At 39.4% G+C, this 25,924-nt stretch overlaps 1 long non-coding RNA gene across 2 annotated transcripts in view; it reads right to left on the minus strand.

The window, feature by feature from the left end:
* The window catches only part of LOC311421020, a 73,394-nt gene that overhangs the window by 6,092 nt on the left and 41,378 nt on the right, over window positions 1-25,924 (minus strand). Inside the window, exon 3 of one of the 2 annotated variants that reach the window (XR_014684664.1) lies at window positions 24,009-24,105. The exons of the other annotated variant lie outside the window; for it this stretch is intronic. This is a non-coding gene — a long non-coding RNA (uncharacterized lncRNA). Of the gene's footprint in view, window positions 1-24,008; window positions 24,106-25,924 lie in introns of those variants that run through there. 2 annotated transcript variants of the gene reach the window in all.

A 25,924-nucleotide genomic window follows, 5' to 3' on the forward strand; every position in this document is an offset into this window, starting at 1 on the left:
TGTACTTCAGTGAGTTAATGCAAGATATGTGATCTCTGTAGGTGTCCGAGGTAACAGAAAGAGATTATGTTAAGTGCTTAGTAAGAGGCATTTTCCATTTGCAACACTCAACTTCGTTTAGCTGTAATGCATGAAAAAATTGACCCACGTGGGTCTTAATCTAGTCATTTAATTGTACCCCTGAAGTGTCACTGTGATGAGCATTGCAGGCTTTGGCACTGTTGACATTTCTTTTAAGCTGATGACAGTTTGAAAGGATGGTAGCATATCCTTTTATTGCTGCATCAGATAAATATGCTACTGAGTGATGGAAACAGCTTTACACGCTGGCATGTGACAGAAAAGAAGGTGGTGGGGAAAAGGCGCAAAATGCAAGACAATATAAACAAAGAAGCATAACACATGTTCTTAAGGACTCTGCTATGAATTTACACCATGAAAAACTGGTGTAGTTGACCAACAGTCTTAAGAGAGAAAATGACCAGATCCTTAAAACTTCCTTAGAAGTACTTCAAAATAGTGTCTTTAAAGTAGTGAATCTTGGACATGTACAGTCATAAAACTGAAGGGAGACAAGGACTATGGGTAAAGCTTGAAGGGTGTCTGGGTCAGCACAGGTTCCAATCTTCTGTAATGATCCTCTTGCACACAATTTCTTTTTTGTCAGTAAAGCATTTTGTTTGTTGGCCTGAGGGTTTGTGCCCTTTTGGCAACCCAGCAGAGTGCTCTCTGTGATAACAAAACCTAGTAAGTTTCTAGAAATTTACTTTGTTTATGGTCAAATGCAATATTTTCCAAAGGTGAGCTGTGACAGTGGAGGGCAGGAAGGGGGAAGGAAAGGTTCTGGTTGAGGATCAGCAGGTCTGTAGGACAAATATGGAAAGTGTGACTTTAATGGGGTTGGGTTACTATTGGGAATTGCCAAATTAATGTTTCTGAAAATCCCAAAGACTTTCAGCAGCACATTATGACATTGACAATATGTTTTCTCATGCCCCCAAATTATCTGAATAGCCAGCATCAAGTGAGAAACTCAGTTCAGACTGCAAAGTCTCAAAGACATAGCACCTATTGAATCACTTGAAATCAGGCAGCAGAATTTCCATATTTATCAGCCTTGATAACCAAAATATGCTGCCAACTCAGGAAGATCTTGGAACTGAGAACCTATTGTAGCATTTCACATCTCAGGTTCTGTAATTGCTGATTGCTCCCTCATTGTGTACTTGAAGTATGTGAAAAACAGAGGTTAAATGCAGACAATGCTAATTCAATCACACACAGGCACCTGTCTAGCATATGTATGTTAGCTTATCACTGGCTATCAACTAGCTGTCAGATAACTTGGCAGAGTGAGAAAATCCATTACCAATGTAGCAATAGGCTTCCAAAAGCATTAAAATGGGACTCTAGAAACAGTTAATGTGAAAAATTCTGTCTGTATCCAGGAGTGCTTTTGGTCTCTTTGAAAGAAATTGGTTTGAGGAAGTGATAAATCTAAGGACACAAAGCCAAAATAAAATAATTTCCTCAACCAGTTTTTGAACATTATCTTCCAGAAAAACAAAACAAAATAAAACAAAACAGAGCAACCCCTTCAGAGAGAGGCAGGAGTGCAAACAATATTGATTTGTCAGGGGAGGGCATCTTTCTTCACTCCCCAATGGGAGGAGATATTTCTTCTCTCTTGCTGCAAAGAATGAATCATGAAAGTTTTATGGAACCTAATTATGTCACTGAGGAAACACTGAGATGATGATACGAATGTTTTCTTCAAGCTAACATGATTTTTGTGAGAGCATTCTCTTACTTAAAAAGTACTGCAGATCTCGATTCTGGTCTATTTATAAAATGATAGATTAAACACAAAAACTGTAATTAAATATAATTCCAGTTGCTTTGCCACAAAGAGACAAAAGGCCAAATGTCAATTTGAAATTAAACTCATATAGAAGCTGAAAAAAAAAAACAATAAAGGGATGTACCACTAAGTAAATTATAGTAGTTTGAGATATCCTGATTATGTTTTGCTTATTGTTGTTAAACCATGAGGCAAATACAACTCTCAGTCACACTGTGCTTCATGATAACACTTTTGAAGGACCTGAGGTGATAAAAGCATGTAAATTTGTGCTCAGTATGTATCCATGAAGACTTAATGGCTGCTCAATACTGATTTAAACCATTTGTAAAAAGGACTTAGCATTGCGACAGTCAGTGCTGCAGAGCCTTAAGCTTACAATACTCCCTGTCAGAAATTTGTCAGCTTAAGTGTGCTTCCTGCACACTTAATGGTCAGAGTTAATACATTTCTTCTGGGATTCACAATACCCAACTTCACAATATCCAACCAGTATAAAAAGAAAACTAAGAGGAGGGCAGTGCCAGAAACTGTGAGAATGATTTCTAAATGTGGGCACACTTAAACAAGAACTTGTATCATCTACTTTCTGCAAAAGTACTTTTGCAGAAAGCCTAATATAAAAACATCTGCTGCTCCTATTTCCTCTCTCCTCTTTCCTCTCAGTGAATGGAGGGCTGTCTGCACCAGTTAGGTGTTAACTGAACATACGTGAGTTAAACTACACGCAGAATATATGGAACTACATGCAGAATATGTAGGGACATATGCCTTTGTGTGGAGCTTATGAGCAGTAGTAGAAAAGACTGAAAGGTTATGTTCAAATATCCTTGAGTAGTCATGGTTTTTAGACTCTCTCTCTCTCTCTCTCTCTATTTTTGTGGACTGTTAAAACTCTTAAAATGGAGGTACAGTTTTCTGGCCAGTACGTGTAAGTCTATTTACAACATGCATGTTTTCCTTTGTTTCCTTCCACAGATATATAGCACTCTATCCTCCAGGGATCCACAGAACACCAGTACCAACCCTTTCAAAGAGCTCCCTGTAGCCTCCCTCATTTTTTTCCATATTCTCATAGCCAGAGGCACAATTTTTTTCTGCATTCCTGTTGTTTTTATGGCAGATATATTCAGATAGGTTTTTCATTTTCTCTTATATAGAGCTACAGTTTTAGACCCTAAGGGCTTCCAAGAAAAATGCAGAAATAGCATGAGAAGGAAGCTTCCAGACAGTCTTTCTCCACTCTGGGTAGAAAGAGCAAGATTTCAATTCATTCTTCTACTTTTTCAAAGTCTTTTTCTATGAAGTATTTTAGAGACAGAACCCAAGTTTTCAAAACCATTTTTCATACAGTTTTGAACAAAATCTGTCCATCAGTGGATTCCAGTGTAAATAATGGCTTCAATTTTGGGGGAAAAACTTTTGAAGTTCTGATGCCGTTACTGCTTGTTTCACTGCATGCTGGTAGAGCAGGGCACTGGAACCACAGCCCCACTTTTCCCATGGTCTCAGTATCTCCTCACAAATAGCAGCCAGCATTGCCACTGCCCCATTCTTCCTCACCTCCTTTACAGCCTCCCTGCTCTCCCCAGGGCCAGGGCTCCCCTTTAATGTCTCTTTACTGGGCCCCATGGCCCCATTTCAAAGTCTTTTTTTGCAGGTTCCAGCTGAATCCTTTCTTACTATTTCATCTTGAATACTTTTTTTTTTTTTTTTTACCAACTTCTCCAAAAAACTAACCTCAGGCTTTGTCTTTGTGGGTCTCCATTTCTGCCCTGAACACTTTCTTGACACACCCTTCCAGCTCACAAAGACCTTTCAGGCTTGAATTAATCCTTTCCTCTGCCTGGGCTTACACTTGCTCATTCTCCCCACAGCATGCATGAGAAGGCTTTTCTTTTTTGTCTTGATTTAGTATGGATGGACCCAGTGTTTAAGGAAGTAGGAAGACCTGTGAGAAAGTGCCACATATTTAAATATATTTTTAGGCATGAATCAGAGTGTTTAACAATAACAAATCATGGGAGACACAAACAGCAGGAATCATCACACAAATAAACTGAAAAGCTGAAGAAAGTGTTTTGTAAAAGTATACATAACTGTCTTTCTCCATAAGCACTTCCTTCCACATAGAACAGCTGTCTCAGAAATAAAGAGACTAGCAAACGTTGTGAATGCAAATACAGCTTATACACAGGTGTGAGGAGTTGTGCCTGGCAAGGTGTGGAAGGAGCCACTGAGCCGGAATGGACAGCCTGGAGCAAGTGAGGCCCAGGGTGATGGAAGCTAACATGGCTGGCCACCACAGCGCTGGTGGGGGACTGGGGGCAATGGGCCGGAAACAAGTTTTTCTGGGGACAGAAGGTGAAATGTCAGTGATAGCACTCGTCATATCTCAACACCAGAAAAAAACAGAAAAGCTGTGTTTAGGAGGAGGAAAGTTACACAAAACCATTCCTGTGCTGAATCTCCTTCGGTTCTAACTCTGACAGAGGCTGTGATAGCAGCATGGCTTCTGAGTGGCAGAAGTAGACAGAGTGTCCAGGGGCTTATCAGGTTTATCATCTAAGCTAAATATGGGGAAAAACAGGTAATTCTTACAACACAACTATACTACTGCTGCTACTGAAATAACAACAAACCAAGTCCATCCTGGTCCAACTATGATCACCAGATGATTTTAACAGAGCCATTTTTAAACTAAACGGTCTCCTGCATGTACGAGGTACTAAAACTACTCAATAACAAAAGATGTGGGATAACTTCACTTACTGTCTGCTGACCAGAAAAATGCAAATGTGATCGCTGCCTTGAATGCAAACCTGGAAAATTGTTAAAATGTCAAAAAGAAATGGGGATTTGCCTAATGACTGAAACTTTTAGTCCTTCTTCCAAGTAATGAGTCTGGCAGAATTAGTGTAATATGCTTCATATCCTTTGAAAAATAAACAATTCTGTTTTAGATACAATCTAAATGAGTTTGGAAATTAAAATAATTCTTCTTTGACTTCGAATTAGATGGATTGGCCATGTCTGAACATTACTGCTGCTTAATTTAAGATGACATGTCAGCCTGGCATTTTCATTTTTAATGTGGGAGCTGCAGTTATGAATAAGACCTTTCATCTCAGGGACAGCAGTTTCAATTTTTTGAAAGCTAGTAGAGGTCTATTTAAATGGTGCCATGCACACTGTTCAGACTGTGTACCCTGAGAACATAAAGATTAATCTTACTATGATAAATGGACCCATGACTAGTAATACCTCCCATTTTTTCCTCCTGCAGCTCTTCATGCCGGAACATATTACAAAGTATTTAAAATGAAGTATTTCTTGGATGCTTTGATAACAGTAAGAAAGGTTTGCAATTGATTGACATATTTTGGAATATATCTGGCCTGACATCTTCACCACATAGTTTCTAAAAGAGTTATGCTTCATACAGACAGAATGCAGATAATTTTTTTTTTCTTCACAAGTTACATAAACAAAAGGCACTCTGAACAGTGCTGTTGGAAATGTAGCCTGAAGATTCTTCTAACCTCACCTTTTTCATATTTCTTGTAGTATCTATAAAGTTACTGCTGACTCCAGTAACATACCAGTGCTCAGCACCAACACAAGCAACGGAAACACTTGTCCCTGTGGTTCTAAAATAGCATGAAACAGATGCAGGAATGGTTGATCAACGATTCAAAATTGAATTCAAGAAATACCATTGCAATGTAGGTATTTAGCAGAGTAGAGCAGAAAGAATTCTTAGACAGACAGAAACCAATTATTCCTTTTAGTTTGGTAAGCCCTTTCCTAGCAGATGGTCAGCAGAGCTAAGCAGGAATTGTATCCAAAAGACTGCTGTAACAAAACTGTCCCTGCACAAAAACAAAAAACAAACAAAACAAAACAAAACAAACAATGTCAGCACTTTCTGGGAAGAGTTTTGCAATTGGGGATCCTCCTTCTAAAATGCAATAGGCCAATCATTTAGCATGCTGGAAGTGCAACTGAATGGGAGCTCCTAGGAGGGAAGAGCTGTGGTGCTGGGCAGAGGATATAATTTCATTCCTTCTACTGGGGTTACGGCAAGTATGTCAAAACATACAAAATGGCTGCATTAGATCTACAGTGATCACTTTGAAAATCTGAGAGTCGTACGGTAACTGTATGGCTGGGGAAACCTGACTTGCAGCTTTGAAGTATTGAAGTACATTCTCTCCTAAGGCTGGGAGAGAATCCCAGCCTTAATAATAATAATAATCCAGGGTTATTCCTCTTTTTAGTGAGGAGGGGAGTCTCCCATTTTTGTTCTGTGCTCATATTAGGTCCCTGCATGTGAAACATTGAAGCTGATGCTCCACTGAGAAGTAACTGGGAAGTTGCTAAGGATTTTTGACTGCTGCTTCCAGCAGTCTCCGTCGGACAAACATAGAAAGCTCAGCAAAAGCCCAGCCACCATAAAACATACAATAAAGACTTCTCTTTTTGTAATGTCCAGGGAGCAGTGATGAGATACTAATCCAAAGGACTCTATATCAAGTTAGGACTGTACCAAGAAACAAAATTGCTGCTGTCAGTTATTTGCAGCTAAAACAAAAGTACAACAGGGGGAAATACCAAACACATTTACAGTGCCCTAATGACCGTGATTCAAAAGCATTACTTACGTTCAGTGGAAAATCACAGTATGAATCTTGCAAAGTAAAACACAGCTGCTGCCACAAGCCACAACCTGTCTTCACAGGTCAACCTGTCTGCCTCTGGAGAGTCAAAGTTCAGAGCAAAAAGGTATTCACGCCTGATGCTGTGAGCAGCATCAAGATGCTCTCTCATACTCGGTATGGTGCCTCCACATCTTGGCCATTTCAGCCTGGTCCTCTCCTGTCTCCATCCTAGGCAAAAACATTTTGATACTGATGATCCAGGTGGAGGCTGTAGGGAAGAAAACCTGTGGATAAGCTTAAATTTGGGGTTTGGCTGTCATACAGAATGTAATACTTTGCAGACACTCTTGGGGAAGTATTTACATATGTAAAATTGAGAAAGGCATAAAAACCTGTAATATTGCCTCTAGGATCAATACTGCTGGGGTTCCTATATGTTGCACAATTGTACTATTTACTAGGGAGTCTTGGGAGCCTCTAAAAGGAGTCAAATAATCTTTTTCACCATCAAGGTACAAAAATTTATCCCTCTTTCAATGACTGGTTTATTCTAACCTCATATATTTAGTTGCAGTAGTTGCAAGTTCTACAGCAGAAAACAGAAGGTAGATTTAGAAGACTAGCCAAACAATATCTTGCTTTTTTTAATATCCACTAACTGGAACTGGCTACATTAGACTTGTAGATTTTGCTTCTAGAAGCTAAACAGTCTTATAATGGATGGAGAACTATTGAAACGTGCTTCAGTCACTGAACTGGCATATGACTGTTTCTCTGTCCATTAAAAGACTGTAGAATTATCATGATTTCTTCTGAAAAAGATTTGGAAGACTGCTGGCATATTTAGAATTGTCTATTCTACTATTCTTCTATATGTTTTTTGTTGCTGTTTTCATTTTGGATAAAGATTACTTTAACGTTCTAAATGGTTAATTTTTATGTTTATGGGTCATGTAGATTTGAATTCTAATAGTTTAAATAGAACTCTTTTAGTGTCTGCAGTCTTATTTATGAGTTGCATATAGAGGGAACTCAGGGAGAAAGTATACAGCAATTTTCTTTTAATTTCATCGGTGCCTTAAGATGTGGAAGAATTACAAGAATCCACCAGGCTTGGACAGAAGGTAAGAATCCCCTTCAGGCTTTATATTTCAGATTGGCTTTCTCCTAATGTATCAGTAATTTAGAATTTAATTATTACACTCAATGAGATGTTCAAAAGATTCTCACTTTTATGGAGCTGCTAAAATTTAAGTTAAACTGTAGTTAAAACTGCAGTTAATCAGTAATCCAATAATCACAAAGTCTGTACATCTGAGTCATATTTTTCTTATGTAAAGGTATTCCTGCAAAGTCTATGTATGAACTCTGTGTAGTGACCTGGACTGTCCTTGTAGCTAATAAGAGGAAAGACAGTGATTAATCTGTCCTCAGACAGACCCTGAAGCGAGGTGCTGTCTTCTGGAAGTCCATTGTTCTAGCTAGGCAGGAAGCAGAGCTCCCTTGTTTAGCCCAGGGGCATCACTTTTAGGCAGCTGAAGATAGATAAGAAGGACTTACACCCCCATCTCTTGGGATGAATGCAGCCATTTTCACAGGCTACAAGTGAAGCTTTATTCTCTTTAGTTTGGTCATTTCTAGTCATGTTAAGCTTTTTAAGAATTATACACAGATAAACCTTTGGAAAAGAGCATACTTCACATGCCACAACTTTTAATTCATAAGGGCTTCAAAGTAAAGAATCATAGAATCATAGAATGGCTTGGGTTGGAAGGGTTCTTAAAGATCATCTAACTCCACCCTTCCCCTACCCCCTCTCCCCTCTCTATAGGCAGGTATGCCACTCACTAGATCAGGTTGCCCAAAGCCCCATCCAGCCTGGCCTTGAACACCTCCATGGATCGGGCATCCACAGCTTCTCTGGGTAACCTGTGCTAGTGCCTAACTACAGTGAAGAATTTCTTCCTACCGTCTAATCTATCCTCTTTTAATTTAAGACCATTCCCCTTGTCCTATCATTAGGTCGCAATGAGGTCTCCCCGGAGCCTTCTCTTATCCAGGCTGAACATCCCCAGCTTTCTCCGCCTTTCTTCATAGGAGAGGTGCTCCAGCCCTCTGATCATCCTTGTAGCCCTTCTCTGGACTCGCTCTAAGAGGTCCACATCTTTCTTGTGCTGGGGTCCCCAAAGCTGGATGCAGTACTCCAGGTGGGGCCTCATTAGGGCAGAGCAGAAAGACACAATCACTTCCCTCGACCTGCTGGCCACTCCTCTGTTGATGCAGCTCAGGACACAATGGGCCTTCTAGGCTACAAGTGCACACTGCTGTCTCATGTCAAGCCTTTCATCCAACACAATCCTCAAGTCTCTTTCCACAGGGCTGCTCTCAATTTCTTCTCCCAGTCTGCACTCCTGTCTTGGATTGCCCTGACCCAGATGCAGCACCTTGCACTTGGCATTGTTGAACCTCATTAGGCTTGCATGGGCCCATTTCTTCAGCCTGTCAAGGTCCCTTTGGATGGCATCCCTTCCTTATGCTGTATTAACTGCACCACTCAGCTTGGGGTCATCTGCAAACTTGCTGTTGGTGCACTCGATTGCATTGTCTATGTCAATGATGAAGGTATTGAAAAGCACCAGTCACAAGACAGACTGCTGAGGGACACTGCCCATTACCAGCCTCCACCTGAACATAGAACCCTTGACCACCACTCTCTGGGTGTGACCATTGAGTCAATCCCTTATCCACCAGATGGTCTACCCTTCAAATCCATATCTTTCCAATTTAGGAATGTCTTGTGGGACAGTGTCAAAGGCCTTACAGAAGTCCAAGTAGATGACATCAGTTGGTCTTTCTTTGTCAACCGATGCAGTTACGCCATCATGGAAGGCCACCAGATTGGTCAGGCATGATTTGCCCTTGGTGAAGCCCTGCTCTCTGTCTTGCATCACCTCCTTGTCCTGCATGTGCCTTGACATTGCCTCCAGGAGGATCCATTCCATGATCTTGCCAGGCACAGAGGTGAGGCTCACAGGTCTCTAGTTCCCCAGGTCTTCCTTTCTACCCTTTTTAAAAATGGGAGTGATGTTTCCCTTTTTCCAGTCACTGAGGACTTCAGCTGACTGCCACGATTTTTCAAATATGATGGAGGATAAAGGATATGATTCTGATATACGCTTCTTACATTTTCTTCTGCTGTGCCTGTCTTCCCTGTGGGAGGCTGCTTCACGATACCGCTCTTGTATCTCTATGAAGACAGGAATATATATACTCGTATCGTTCCTATTGGTAAGACATCCCATTTAAATTGCTTATAGATAAATAATATTCTTAACTGTTACTATGACTTTTTTCAAAGCATCATACAGTTAAAGAGGTGTACTTGAAGAGATGTATTTGAAACTGTATTTGTAAAGATGAGCATTAGTAATACATGATATGTCGTTGGGCTGGATTATTTGTTTATTTATCTGTATTAGAAGTCATGTTCATAACACTGCAATCCAATTTCTGGTTCTGACATAGTCATATCTTAAAAGTACCAGTCACTTCTTCAAGTTGTGTCCCTTGGGACCCCAAAGAAGATGTCAGTACTGAAAAACTTGTTCCAGTTCTTTTGTGGTTGTATTAGGTTATAGACAAAAAGTTACTTTAATCATTGTGCTTTCATAAGTATTTCAAATGGTTATTTCAAATATATGTTTCACAGACATTTTGAGTGTAGGATCCCATGAGGCCTGTAGCAGTAAGACCATTAAGAATCTGTGTATAATATGTGAAAAGATCAAAGAGTAAGATGAAAAGAATAAAAATATGGCCGTGTTTGATGCTTGTGCAGTGTGCCAAATATTACAAATTGAAACTGAGGATTGATCTGAAATATAATGTTTGGGAATTTTTCCTACATATTAGCAAGAGTCTACCTTTTAATGAATTAGATATAACATTTTACAGTGTTTCATATTCATAGCTAATTTTCCTTTCCTTTCAAGACACTTAGGACATGTTTTTCATTTCTAAATAATAAAATTTTTTCAAGTAATATTTTTAACTTCAAATAACCGTCTACTAGTTCAGCTGCAGACTTATTCTTCAGTTCCTAAGTTCTATTCTATAGCAGAATCATTTTGCCTTATCTTTAAATACAGATCTATGTAGAGGATGTAGCCTGGAAAAATCACGCCTTATTTGTGAAACCGTTGTTATAATCTAATCAATAAAGATCTTAATGTGTAGGCTTTTTAGCTGGCTTTGACAGAGAAATAAAAACAACAACATCAACAACAAAAAACATTTAGAATTCAGATTGTGTTTTTGGTAACTTTAGCATCAACTGTGGAATTGATTTTTTTTTTTTTTTAAATAATTCAATGTTTTTTATGAATGAAAGAAATTGCAGTCCTAAAAAAGTCAACGCTTCTAATCAGAACTTGTATAATATTTCATTCTGTTTTATGACATCTCAACTCCTATCAAACAAACAGAGTTAGAAAGAACTGGAGATTTGATTGACTGTTTAAAGGAAAAGCTGTCAGTTTGATTACAGGCAAGTGAACAGACACATTACTAAATGTAAACTGCATTTAATTTCATTATGCAAGCAGTTTTAATAACAAGTCACAAATAAGTTATGCAAACTGAAATACTGGCTGGTATTGCATACTGATATCTGACATTGAGTGGGGGCTGTGGAGTCATAGCTGTTTTCATTGGAAGTTCTCACAGAATCACAGAATCACAGAATTTTCTAGGTTGGAAGAGACCTCAAAGTCATCGAGTCCAACCTCCAACCTAACGCTAACAGCCCTCCACTAAACCATATCCCTAAGCTTTACATCTAAGCGTCTTTTGAAGACTTCCTAAACATATTAGGAAGCAAAAGGTAATTAAAAATGACAGAGCACCGGAGGGGGAAAAAAAATCAACAACAACAACAAAGTGCATTATTTTATACAAAAACAGTGGAGACAGGACTTTTACTTCAAGTAGGTTGATAGCAGATTCTCTCAGTGGTATTAAGAAATGCCCTTATGGGGCTTCTATTCAAATCTTTGCAGCATTTCTCTACTGCCTTTGCACTCTGGCTTTATTTCCTATGACTAGATTTTTTTATTTTTATTTATTTTATATATTTTTTTTGATATTCAAAGCAACTCATTAAGTGCTTGTGCATGTTTCATGTAGGCATACATGCCAAAGGAGGAAGGCTGTGCACTACTTCCCCATGCCTTGCTGTCTGGGGCTGATAGTTCAACCCAGACTCAGCTGAGGACTTCGTCTTGGTTTTATCCCTTCGAGAAGATGCCATAAGTGCTGGTATAAGGTGGGCTTTGCAACAGTTGAAATACTTTCGCATGGGTGTGTGTTGAGGGGAACTCAGATTTGAGCTGGATTCTCCTAAAGCCCTAGGGACCCCGGTCTGCCAAGCCGGGAAACCTGTCTCTTGTTGTCCTATTTCTTCCTTATAACTGAGAAAAATGCAGAATTACAGTGTCTGAATGCATGTCAGGGAGAAAAAAATAATAATAATCAGGAGGAGAAAACAAGATGTGGGGGATCGGCAGGAGTGTCTGCTATGAGCCATGGCATGACTCGACCGGGACAGCAGCTTGATCAGCTTTCCAAACACTTCTCAACGCAGAAGGAGAAGAAAAAAATGTTGGAGTGTTGTAGGAGGTTTTACCCTGAGAGACAGCCAGGTTGTCTGTGGTAAAATACCACAATCCTGAAACAGTAGATGGTACATTCTCACAGACATGTTTTTTGTGTCCAAAACAAAGCAATTGTGCTGCAGGCTTTGCTCTTGTGGCTTAAAAAAAATATGTTTAGTTGCTGGAGGGAAAGCTAGCCAACCTTGGAGATCAGTGATCACAATCTGATTAAATTCAATGTAGAAAAACAGAGAATAAGTGTTACTTTTCTCAAACTGAGGGAAATTATGAGAAGTGATTATTTTCTGCCTAGTGGTCTCTTTCTTTTTTTTTTCTGGTCTTAAAGGACTTTTCAGAAACTTGTATTAGATTATTAAAAAGCCATGGATGTACTGTTAATATACAGGTGTCATGTTTTGCTAAAAGCCCTTCTTAAGTCAGCGGCAAGATGAAGATGAAGATGAAAAGAAAAGAAAAAAAAAAGTTATGAAAAGCAAAGGAAGGCACAGACAGAAAGCCATCAGCTTAAACTGAATGTAAGCTTTGGGAGCCCCCCAAAAAGCAATTGGAAGTCAAAAAGTATACTGGAAAAAATATCATTGGGTGCCAGTGTTAATGATGATTAGGAATTAAAACAACTATATTAGGAAAGAAGGAAAAAAGAAATCTTGGTAATACTAAATATACCTGTCATGTGATGGAGGAATGAAACAGCTAGTAGTGATGGAAAAAAAGTAGGGTTTTTAATAAATAGTTATTATTTTTGGTTTGGAAGGAAGCGGTGTTACTAATTAATCAGGAAAGAAGATGATTAGTCAAACAGGGACTGATACAAAGATGGTGTATTTATCTGCCATCTATTTTTGAACTAGCTGGCCTGAGTAACCATCAGCATAAAAGAGCTAGGCAAGGTGACCCTTGATTGATGTACAGACTGTAATTACTGTTAACAAAATTTTCACAGTGTTCAGAACTGACCAGCAACCTGTGTTAGGCTGCCACAGTTATTCTGATTTCAACCCCAGACAAATAGGAAAATGAATTAATAACAATCAAACTAATGCAAGTCACTCAACATAATTTGATTGCAAAAAGATTTGTCAAAACAAACCCGATTTCATTCTTTAGTGAGGTTACTTGCCTGTTAATTGCTGTACTATACATAATAGATGTAACGGATGTATTTTTAATTTGTTGTCATGATACACCTCCCCACCCCACTGAGAAATTAGCACTAGAAAGTGTCAACAACCTTACAGTAAACCATTTAAGAGCTGGTGAAACAGCAGATCTCAAAGGGCAACCCATGAGGTCATGTCTCAAGTGGCTTTCAAAAAAAATAGCACTGTGATATTCTTCATCATCTTCATTTGTGTTCTAGAAGGAAATATACAATATAATATAATATAATCTGGCTGGTTTAAACTTACATACAGGAATGCATCTAATGCTTTCAGCAATGAGGGCAGGGCACCAACAGAGAATGCTGTAACTGCATGGTCAGCTGAGTCCAAATTATTTTAAGAGAGCCAAAATAAAAGCTATGTGTGGAGGAACATAGCATGCAGACCACAGAAAAAGATGAAGTCCCTTTGTCCCAGCAGAAGGGAGTTTGAAAAAGACTTAAAGATCTAAATGAGAAACTGAATACTACTGTAGAGTAGGAAAAGCAGAAAGTAACAGTTCTGGTGTTTGCATTTAAAGTCTCAGTATTGGGGAACACAAAAATAAATAAAATGATTTAAAATGATTTCATTAAATCCAACTAATAAAAAAATGTTAAATTTTCTCACAGTGAGAAACTAGGAAAGTCTTTTTAGCTTGTCAAAGAGATGACTGAGAAGTGCTGTGGGCTGTGTGCTTTCTGTGGGAAAGATGCAAAAGGAAAGAACAGCACATCGAGAGTCTATGTCAGTGGTTGAATACTGAGGTCTGCCACAGTCAGCTGAGAAATAAAGCACAGATTTCTAACAACGACAGACCTTGAGCATGGGAGCGAAATATTAGAGGAATAAATTTGATATCCCCAAGTAAAAACTGAGTGGCTTTCTGGAAGCTGAGCTTCAGTTAACCACGAGTAACTGGTCTCCAGGCAGGGATAATGGGGTCAAAGTCAAGCCTTTGTGTGCAGATAGTCAGACTGCTTGCTCAAAGAATCCCCTCTAATCTTAAATACTGAAGTCTGGCAAGACAAAAAGGTAACTGTCAGGAGACATGCTGAAAGCAAGTATCAGGGGATGTCTAAGTGTTGTAAATTACTGAGACAACACTAGGAATTACCCTATCTGCGTAAATACCAATAAAATCTTTGATTCTGCAAAGCTCATAAGCATGTCTTTGACTTTATGTGGATGTTTAAATCATCCAGATTTCAATGGAATTTAAGTACCTATTTAAGGTTAATCTGAATCCAGGATTAGTTCAAAGTTTTACTTGAACATCTAACAACCTGAAAATTTCCTTTTCAATATTGAAGTGTACTGTCTGCCCACTTTATCAATTGACACTGATTACAGCTTATTTTCATTGCCATAAAGGAAAGGAGAACCACACCAAATCCCATGTTTACAGCAAGTTCAACCTCTTTGTAGCAAAGAAATGGTTAAAAAAAAGAGTTATGGCAAAGCAAACACATGGGAGGAAGATAAGGGTAAGAGGCCAGACTTGGAAAAGAGTTTTTAAGAACTTGAATCTCTGTAGCATGACAGAGAAAAACATACAGAATTTTTAAAACTGTGGTATTTCAGTATGTCCCAGAATACATTCAATCTACATTTTGACAGATCCACAGTCTTTCTGTCTGTATGAGGTCTTTAATAAAACCAAAATGTGCCTTTATCTAACTCTTCCATTCTCAGTCCTTTTCTGTATTTTGGAGCTGATACTTAGTAGGATATCCTAATTAATAGCAGTGGAGAACACTGTATTATACCAGTTGCAGCTCTACCCCTCTCTTGCAGAAACACAGAGTGAGAATTTTAAGTTTCCTGCTTTGGCCTCATATCACTCTCTGGATGTCTGGATATCAATGAGAGTGTCTCCTTGGACTCCAGTGTGTGGATAGGAAGGGAGGGCTGGAAAATCCCACCAAATCATTGTCATTATGGACCAAAATGAAAAGTGAAAAGTTATATTCCTAAATATACTACATCCAAAAACAAAACAAAACAAAACAAAACAAACAAACAAACAAAACAAAACAAAACAACAACAACAACAACAACAACAAAAAACAATTACAGACTTTCAAATCTGTGATAATTGTTTTTCAGTCACATTTTTCTATAGTGGTCCCCAAATGTGTCCAGGCAATGGTCTTCAGTAGCCTGAAATAACTGAGTGGTCTTTTCTTTGACCATGTGGGAATTAGACCGGGAATTCAAGCAGCCAGATGGAAGAGTCCTAGAGTTTGGTAGAATATAATTTCACTCATTTGAAAACAAAATGCCAGGCTGTGTAAGTTAGATAATTCATCTGCTCCTGTGCTCAGTGCTGGAGGAGAAGACTTGAGCATGCCTGTACCTGCAGTCCAGCCCTGCAAAAGTGGCCACCTTACCTCCACCTCCACCCTGTGCAAACTGGCACATGGAACTGGAACTGGGTTTGTGCTGGAAGGATTGGGGAGCACTCTAGGCCCTCCCTTGTAGTGGGGATGACAAATTTTGGCAATGGGGCATAGATATCAATCTGGAATCTAGAGTTATTGGACTCAATAAAGTCTTTAACTGTTCTAGTTGTTTGCAAAGTTAATATGTGTCTAAGGTACTGATTTGCCTCCAAGACTGCCTCAGTCTCTCTAGAAATCTGGCAGAATATACTTGGAAAGCACATAACTTTTATTCTTAATTAAGAACTTCCAAGAAAGTATTTAACCTGGGATCTCAAAATACAATGTGAAAGTAGTTAATGAAAATGAAAATCCAGTCTGAATCTGTAGAGAAATGAGTACAGCTTTTATGTAAAAGGATTCAGTGGAATGTTTCTTTATGGTATTGAAGTCTTTGAGGGACTAGACAATGGCAGAGGAAATCCAAGCTATTAGGCTAGTTGTGAACACAATACCTTTGTTTCAGTGTTCCTCACAATGTCTTTCCTAGCTTCATTGCTTAAAGTCTTTCTGCATAATCCCTAGTTATCATTCACAAACTGCCTCAGTCTTCAACATTACTAATAATGTCATTCAAAGGATGTCACTAGACCCTCATTCCTCCTCATCCAGACACATTTTTCAATTTCACAAAATCAAAGCACTGCTGAAAAACACCCTCAAACCTCATAAGACAATTGTTATATATGGAGCGGTAATTTGTGTTGAGAAAAAGGTTGATATTAATAAAGAAGGGGGAGATTTGGGAATGTGGCCATGGGGGTTGGAAAGCCCCATGGTTGAAATAACATTAGACTCTTAACAATGAGGCCATCAGGAATATAAAAGAGTTTAGATGGAACAAAGAAGGGTGAAACAGGAGACTCCATGCAGTCTCCGGTTTCTTGTTCTCCAGATGGTTCTCTTGTTCTCCAGCCGTTAAGGCATGGATGTTTCTGGGTGTTTGCTGTTGTTGTTACATTCAAAGTTGTTTGACCAATGAAAACTTGTTTTGAAAAGAACTGCTGTGGAGAGAAGGGTATAAGAGGGGAGCCTGCCCTCAAGATAAAAAAGAAGGCAGCACGATGAAGTTACATCAATAAAGAAGCAGGACAAAGAAGCGAAGAGGAACAGGCTGGCAGAATGGAGACCAGGACAGGAACAGGCACTTTGATTGCCTCATAAAGATAGGTTCGGCCAGACTCAGCAAACTGCTCAGAGAAGCTCATACAGAAAGTTGCTGGAAATAGGTGCACTGGAGCTGGAGAGAAGCTCGAGCTGAGAGAAGTGGACCTGTGCACACAACTGCCTCTCGCTGGTAAGCAGTTGTGCATTATGGGGAATCATATGTCCTTAGGAACAAAGACTGTCCTGGTAACCTTACAGCTTATTCTCCTTATTAACAATCGGACAGTTTATGAGCCTCAAATATGGGACCAAACTGAGGTCAAGGTGCGGGACTCTGCAACTAAAAATGACAAGGTTGCAGTGGGATTTATCGGCACCTGGCGAGCAGTCTCTGAGGCCTTAAAGAGCCATGTGGAGCCACAATCACAAACGTGTGGCTTGCCAGATAGTGAGGGAGCTGCGGGCTCCTTTACTGATCCGACTGCTACGCCATGGGCCCCTCTGCTGTTACAGCCATCGAAGGCTTTTGCTGTTATGCCCCCTGCTGACCTGAACGTGCCTTTTGACCCAGGCCTATTGGCCTTGAAAAGGAGATGGATATGCTTTTCTTCGATCTGGGAAGAACGGGATACATAAGGCCTGAAGACTGAGTTGTTTGACAACTTAAAGCGAGACACATCGCTCAAAAGGAATGGAAAATGGAGACTGTTAAGTCATGGAACTTAAAGGATTGTTTGTTACCTTTTCTGATCGTGAATATGTGTAGGAGTACTCAATTTTAGTAAGTCATGGAACTTAAAGGATTGTTTGTTACCTTTCCTGATTGTATGTATATATAGGCATGCTTGCGTTTAGTATGTAAAGCAATGTTCTGTATATTTAGAATGTTTGATGTTTGTGTGTGTGTGGAGCATAGACTCCCCGCACACCCAGCGCTGTTTACTTGCCTTTTATACCTTTTAGAAATATTTGTTTTATAAATATTACAAAATTCAGATTGAGTTGAGACATCATTTATAACACAATGTATAGCAAACTTAACTGGTGGGACTGTAAAGGGTTTTGGAAAGAACTAGGGAAGCCTGGAGAAAGTACTTTTAGTTTTTACAAGTTTGCCACACTTCTACTTTCCTGTGGCTTCTACAGCTGCTTAATAACATCGCCTAAGAATTTTTAACAGGTTTTGAAAAATAATGGTCATGATTTCTAGAATAACAGTATCTATTAAGGACTAGCAGGATGTAAAATAGAGTGATATTACCTTGAGATTACTACATATCTTTCTTTCAATGTATTTGTCAGCTTCAATTTTTCTTTTCATTTCAAATTTCTGCCATTTAATTATCAGAGAGTCTGTCACTGAATGCAGAAAAACCCAGGTTTATGCTACCCACTGTGTTTCTTTTCCACATGAGAGCTAAAAGTCAGGGCTGTTTAGATGGAAAGAAATCCCAATAATCTAGAGACAACAAGACATGTCTTATATTTCTGTGATGGTGCATTTATTCTTGTCAAAGATTTGAGAACACATTAGCATATCTTCAATTTAGATGACAACTTTTCTTGCTTGCTTTTACAGACAATTTAATCTGTTCTTGGACTTCCGAAGTGCCTTAAATGTCTTGTGTTGAGGTCTTGTGGAAAAATCTTGTGTACCTTCCAACATTGACTTTTGTCCTGGAGTGCTTCAAAACCCTGGGAATGGGCTTTGCACATCATGCTTCATTGTGAAAGGCAAGCCAAAATCCTAACCACACTGTGCTAAGCATGTCCAAAAAGTGCTGTGTTAATATGCAAGTCAGACTGAAACCGCTTATGAAACACATTTTGTAGCTGTGCTTCTAGGGCTTTTCCAGACTACCATGAAGTTTAATCTCATGATGTCCAACAAGGAGAATTGTAAAATCCTGCACCTGGAGGGGGACAACCCCAGGTACCAGTACATGCTGGCGAGCACCCAGCTCGAAAGCAGCCTGCCAGAAAAGAACCTAGGAATCAAGACACCAGGAGGCTCAGGGGTGACCTTATCGCTCTTTTTAGGTACCTCAAGGGAGGCTGTAGCGAGGTGGGGGTTGGCCTGTTCTCCCACATGCCTGGTGACAGGACGAGGGGGAATGGGTTTAAGTTGAGCCAGGGGAGTTTTAGGTTAGATGTTAGGAAGAACTTCTTCACTGAAAGGGTTGTGAGGCATTGGAACAGGCTGCCCAGGGAAGTGGTGGAGTCACCATCCCTGGAAGTCTTCAAAAGACGCTTAGATGTAGAGCTTAGGGATATGGTTTAGTGGAGGGCTGTTAGCGTTAGGTTGGAGGTTGGACTCGATGATCTTGAGGTCTCTTCCAACCTAGAAAATTCTGTGATTCTGTGAAGTTGAACATGAGTCAGTAATGTGCCCTTGCTGCTAAGAAGGCTAGCAGTATTCTTGTTTGCATTAAGCAAAGTATTGACAGAAAGTCAAGAGAGATGATCTTTCCCCTCTTCTCAGCATTGGTGAGGCAGCAGATGAGGTACTACGTCCAGTTCTGAGCTCTTCAGTACAAGACAGACATGGACATACTGGAAGGAATCCAATAAAGCAAATAAAGCACCGCTGTGATCATTAAAGGATCAAAGCATCTCTTCTATAAGGAAAGGCTGAGAGAGCTGGGACTCATCAGACTAGAAAAGAAAAGGCTCAGGGGGATCTTAGTGATGTATATAAATACCTGAAAGGAAGATATAAAAACAAAGCCAGGCTCCTCGTGGTGCCCAGTGCCAGGACAAGAGGCAATGGGAAGAAACTGAAATACAGGAGGTTTCTTCTGAACATCAGGAAACATCTTTTCACTGTGAGGGCAATCAAGCACTGGCACAGGACCCCCAGAAAGGCTGGGGAGTCTCCCTCCTTGGATATCTTCTAGACATGGCTGACTAGACATGGTCCTGGGCAACCTGCTCTGGGTGTCCCTGCTTGAGCAGGGGGCTAGACCAGATGACTGACCTCCAAAAGTCCCTTCCAGCCACAACCATTCTGTGAGTCTGTGACTCATGATTCATTCTGGTGTTTGGTTTTCTGTCACCAGACAACCATTTTTACAAGGTTTACATAAGACCTAAGTCTAAAAATGCAAAAAGTGTTTGCTTCCAAGATTTTGTCTCTAGGATGGACTCACAGGATCTTTAACAACAGAAAACAAACCTTCACTCACTGTCATTGCATTGACTTAGAAACCCATCAAGGGAGTCCAGAGAGATCAGGAGCTTGGCTCTTCTCATAAGCTGCCCAGTATGATTGATAGAGAGAAGTACGGTCCACACTTTGATAGGTCTACATTGCCAGGAATATAATATAAAAGTAATAACAATATAATAATTACAGTGATAAGTAATAACCAATGCTGAGAGAACAAGGGCTATTTATTACAGAATCATAGAATGGCATGGGTTGGAAGGGACCTCAAAGATCATCCGGTTCCAACCACCTGCCATAGGCAAGGACACCACCCACCAGACCAGGTTGCTCAGGGCCTCATCTAACCTGGTATTGAACACCTGCAGGGATGGGGCATCCACAAACTCTCTGGGCAACCTGTTTCAGTGCTTCACCACCCTCTGAGTGAAAAACTTAGCCTTCTTACCTGTAATCTAAATCTCCACACTTTTAGTTTAAAGCCATTCCCCCTTATCCTGTCATTATCTGATTGAGCAAAGAGTTGCTCTTCATCTTTTTTATAAGTTCCCTTCTAGTACTGAAAGGTTGCAATGAGGTCCCCTTGGAGCCTTCTCTTCTGTAGGCTGAATAACCCCCGTTCTCCCAGCCTCTCTTCACAGGAGAGGTGCTCCAGCCCCTTGATCATCTTTGTGACCCTACTCTGGACCCACTCTAACAGATCAACATCTTTCTTTATAGCTTCATTGAGTCTTTGTTAGTTCTTTAGAACCTGAAGGGACTCAATTTGACGCAGTATAATAGACACAAGAACTTCTTTCTTTTTCTTCAGTTGAATTAACTTTAATTGTTTTAATGTTATCACCACTATGAATCTCAACTAGCTGTCAAATTGTTAGAAAGCTAGAAAACTGACTGCTGTGAGGATGAGCTTAAAGCAATATTGAGTGGATGCAAATTTTGTGTACTTGAGTATTAAAAACAAGCTATATGGCATATCTGTTATGTCTACTGTTTCAGGATTATTTTCAGTGATTGACACATTTGGTTAATTGCCAAGAAGTCTGTGCCTAGGTATTGCAGAGGTGCCATTCTCTTTTCCATGGTAACCAAAAGCAGGATGCATGGGAACGGCACAAAGCTGCACTGGAGAAGGTTCATTATGGCCATTAGGAAAAATTCCTTTACCATGAGGGTCGACAAACACTGGAACAGGCTTCTTAAAGAGGTGTTTCCTGCCTGATGTCTGCCAGAATTCAAGAGGCATTTGGACAGTGCCCTCACTGATATGCTTTCACATTTGGTTAGCCCTGCAGTGCTCAGGCAGTTGGACTAGGTGATCTCTGAATGTCCCTTCCAACTGAACTATTCTATTCTATTCTATTGCAGTTAACACTCCTTACTTCCATGAAATTGGAAATTACCAGGACAGAGTACTTATTTTTCTGCTCAACTAAAATACACATTTCAAATCATATAATTCATATAATTTAATCTAGATTTAATAAGTGAGTTTGAATTTTGGATAGCTTTTTTATTATTATTATTATTATTATTATTATTATATTTATTTATTTATTTATTTATTTATTTTATTTTAACTGAAGACCAAAACCTATTTCACGTGAGCGACCTGAAATAAGTTAAAGAGGCTCCATGTTCACAATGCTGGTTCTCGGATATGACTCTCGGACACAAAGGACCATTACACTTACATGAGTTTAGTTTAATTTATCAACATTGTGCAATAAGATTCAGAACTTAGAAGGTAGCTTAAGATTCATCTTACAAATAAATGTATATGTTTCATGTTTGTGTCGAGACAATAGTCTAGAGAATATGATAATGTAATTATGATTTTCTTCTTTCTCTTCAAATAAACTTTGAGACTCAGATGTCTGACCTTAATGTTAATACTTTTGAATAGAGCTGCACAATCAAAACTATCAGATGAAGAAAGTACACATGAACACAGCCTACCTTTTTACAGCTGCCAGTCAAAAGAACTCTGAGAGAAACACTCTATTTACTCACTGAAATTAATGGAAAGTGCCATTTACTTACTGAAATTAATGGGAAGAGGTATGCAATGATATCTTAGCATTTGCTAATTAAATTGATCTCCATGCCTTTTTGTGAAGAATCAATATTTTGTGTAATTCAGATGTAAATCAGAGATGTGATTATTAGTGATATCAATAAGCTAATCCTGACTAGCTGTTCTTTGTTTGTCTTGTGTGATATTCACCATCACAAAGAAAAATGTGAATAAATACATGGCACTATATGCTGTCTATATAGAAGGGGCACATATATTATGTTTTAGTTTGTTCCTTTCCTATGTTTCAGTCTTTGAGATATTTGCTAGAAATTTAAAACATTTCTCTTTAAAAAACAAACAAACAAAACCAACTATGTAAGAAGCAAACTACTTCCAGATAAATGGTTCATCGTACCTGCTTCTCTTTGGAAAACCACAAAACAGATGGGAGAAAGCCTGAAAGATTTGTGATTCACCATGTTACCAACTCCAAGCACAGTATTGGCACTCAAGTGCAAGGCCTGGGTTGAAATATAGAATATTTCACTTCTTCCTACTTCCCCTTTGTTTTCACCCCAAAAGTTTCATGAAGAAACAGCTATGCTGGTGCCAGAGAAATGCTGATAGCCTGGAAGAGGACGTATGCATACTTCTCCCTTCATTACCCCTTCCCCAAGGTTTGTAGGCATATATTGTTATAAGCTTATATCTTATATGTTATATATTGAGGATTCTCTTTAGTTAGCTCTGCAATAAACTTTTTTCTTTTAATGGGAAAGCACGTTTCAGGTAATGCAAAACCCACTCACCCCAACCAAAGTAGTCAATAATTCTTTTGCAACACTCTCATTGATTTCAGTGGAGAATTAGTCAGATAATATGTTAGTATGCCATTTTCCTGCTTAGTCTGAGAATAATTAATAAGTTCGCTATCATAGTCCATATGTTAGCTGTGCATTGCAGCAGTGTATGCAGCATCATTTTTTAAAGTTGTTCCTTTCTAACTCAACTTTATTTCATTGCTAACAAAGCAATATCTGCTCAAGAGGCATACCATCACTACTCAAACCCTCAAAAATAAGTTTCTTATACAGTGCTTATACACAAAAGCAGTCAGGGAAAGTGACTGAAATATCAAAGTGGAATTTGGTCTTATTACATCAGTGATATGGTAGCATTCTGTCCTATAAATCAATAACAAAATCATAACTGCTGCACATATAGATGCAATGATGCTGTTATTTATTAAGCAGTGCATGTAGTCAGTATGTGTCATTTGGTATGAATCTGAAATTTGTATGTTATTATGGTTATGTAAGAGGCAGAGGCCTGTGTGTTTGGCGACCTTTTTGGTGGTATTTTTCAGAAGTGCTAAAATCAAGTAAATAATAATAATAATAATAATAAAATTCCCAAAATTGTTAAAGGGAGCACTCTGAATTAATGATATCCCACTGGTACTAACAGATAAGATGTAAAACATCCTGAGGAATTCTATATTTCTTCATTTCAAATCCTGATGTATTTTCTTAGAGATAGTACTTATAAGCACAGAAAATACAAGCACGTTAGGGTTGAAAAGATGTATTTGATGAACCACAAACTCCCTGAGCACAATTTAGCATAGTATTCTGGGCTGATAGTTTAATAAGTTTGACAGGTTAAATAGGTGGTAACAGTGTCATTATAGCTGTGATGGTCCAAGAATGTAAGTGAAGAAAATTTGTAGAACTGGCACATGTATTACCATAGCTGTTGGAAAAAGCAATGTCACTGGTCTCCTTAGAGGAAAGTCCTCCATGAGTGGAGGCCCGTTTTCACTGGTGAGGTGGGGGTCAGTGTTTTGCAAAGAGCAATCACTGCAGCACCTGAGGGCCTGGTTATGCACCACCAGGCATAACCTGGTGGTTAACCTTTTGCTTACTTGTGGATGATGGCTGATTTGTGGAGGTAATTGTGTCAGCCCACAGGGAACTCAATAACTGCTAGGTTGTTTTTGCTTGTTTCCATTGCAGCATCTAGAAGGCTGGTGCTGGTATGGGAAGAAAGAAAGAGTGGTGATTAATGGCTTCATATTGCAGCCAATGAGTGAAAACAGACTTTTAGTCCTAATGACTGGGAGGTCACCTATATGCTTGAGGAACCCAGAAGTTTCTAATTAATTGAACAACATAATTAAGTTCAACTTAGAACAAATGTTCTCCACTCCTGTTTAGTTGAAAGATTTCTACTTCAGCCTGGAAAAAGATTGTTCATATTAGAAAGCCTGATCAATATAACTTCTGTCTGCAAACTCTTTTTTTTTTTTTTTTTAACTGTTTCATAGCTCTCTGTTTAAAAATAATCCCTTCTGGTATGTGTGTGAATTTGGCTTGTTTCTCTTATACCAATGTTTCTTTCTGATGATTACTGCACTCACAGCGTTATGTACTCAAAAATGCAGAGAAAGTATTTTTTTCACCCCCACACTGAAGAGTTTGTTTAGACTATCATGTCAAGAAAGTATGTAGCTAAGACCTCTTCAGGCAAGACCTTCACATAGCCAGTTCAACAACTACAAAACAGCAACTCCATCACTGTGATCAAAGGGTTCTCGTGAAGTCAGTGTTCAATATTGGGAAATAAAAACCCATTGCTTGTAAAAAGTCACTTTTAAAAGGTGGAAAGCCATCGCATGTGTACTTGTAAGTGAATTACGTCTGTCTTTTTATGTATTTATACAGACTTCATCTCTAGAAGAGATAATGTAATTAAAGTTAACCTGTGACCAAAAGCTGAAAATGTACTTTTGGATGGAAAGGTAAAACAATCATCCATAATGTACAATATATTACCTAGATAACAGTGTTTGCTTCAGAGCTCAAGGACACCTCAACATCTATAATTAGAAGGGTTCTTAAAGGACATAGGCACATTTTTTCAATTAAGACAGATGCCATTTCTTTTAAAACAGCACCAATGTGGAAATCTGAATTCTTTTTAACCCTTCAAGGAAAGTAAGTGAAAGACAAGTATGGCCAGCTTTACTTTTGACTTTAGCATTTAAAGACAGACATACATTAGTGAAAAGTCAAATAGTGTAACCAATAGCTATATTTGGCTTTAATCTATAATTCTGAAGTCTGTGCCAACTGAAAGAGGTTTCCAACCTTAATTTACTGAGGTGTCTGAGCTTTTACTATTTTTCTGGAATTATTTCCTCTCCATTCTTGAGTGTGCCCATAAATATTTGCCTTTTTTTTTTTTTTTTTCAAACTGAAATATAACCCCCTCAAATTATTGCATTGGGCTTATGTGGTAAGGTTTGTTGGGTGGGTTGGGTGGGCTGCAGTGGTGGCCTCTGTGAACAATGCCCATCAGCTGCCCCATGTCAGATAAGGGCCAACTCCAGATGGCTCCAAAAGGGACCCACTGCTGGCCAGAGCCAAGCCAGGGAGTGACACTGGGTGGGCCTCAGAGAGACCAGAGTTAAGAAAGAGGTAAAAACTGCTGTGTGACAGCAGCTGGGACAGAAGAGTGAGAAGCAGCCCTGCAGACCCCAAGGTCAGTGCAGAAGGGCAGGAGGTGCTCCAGGCACACAGCAGCAGTTCCCCCGCAGCCTGTGGAGAGGCCCCTGGTGGAGCAGGCTGTTCCTCTGCAGCTCATAGGTCCCACATGGAGCAGATCTCCACGTTGTTCAGCCCAGAGCAGAGCAGGCTGAGGGGAGGCCTCATTGCAGCCTGCAGCTCCCTCAGGAGGGGAGCGGAGGGGCAGGCGCTGAGCTCTGCTTGCCGGGGACAGCGACAGGACCCGAGGGAATGGCATGGAGCTGGGACAGGGAGGGTCAGCCTGGGGGTTAGGGAAAGGGTCTG

The sequence above is a fragment of the Aythya ferina genome, assembly GCF_964211825.1.
Source record: "Aythya ferina genome assembly, chromosome: 1".
Taxonomy (NCBI): domain Eukaryota; kingdom Metazoa; phylum Chordata; class Aves; order Anseriformes; family Anatidae; genus Aythya; species Aythya ferina.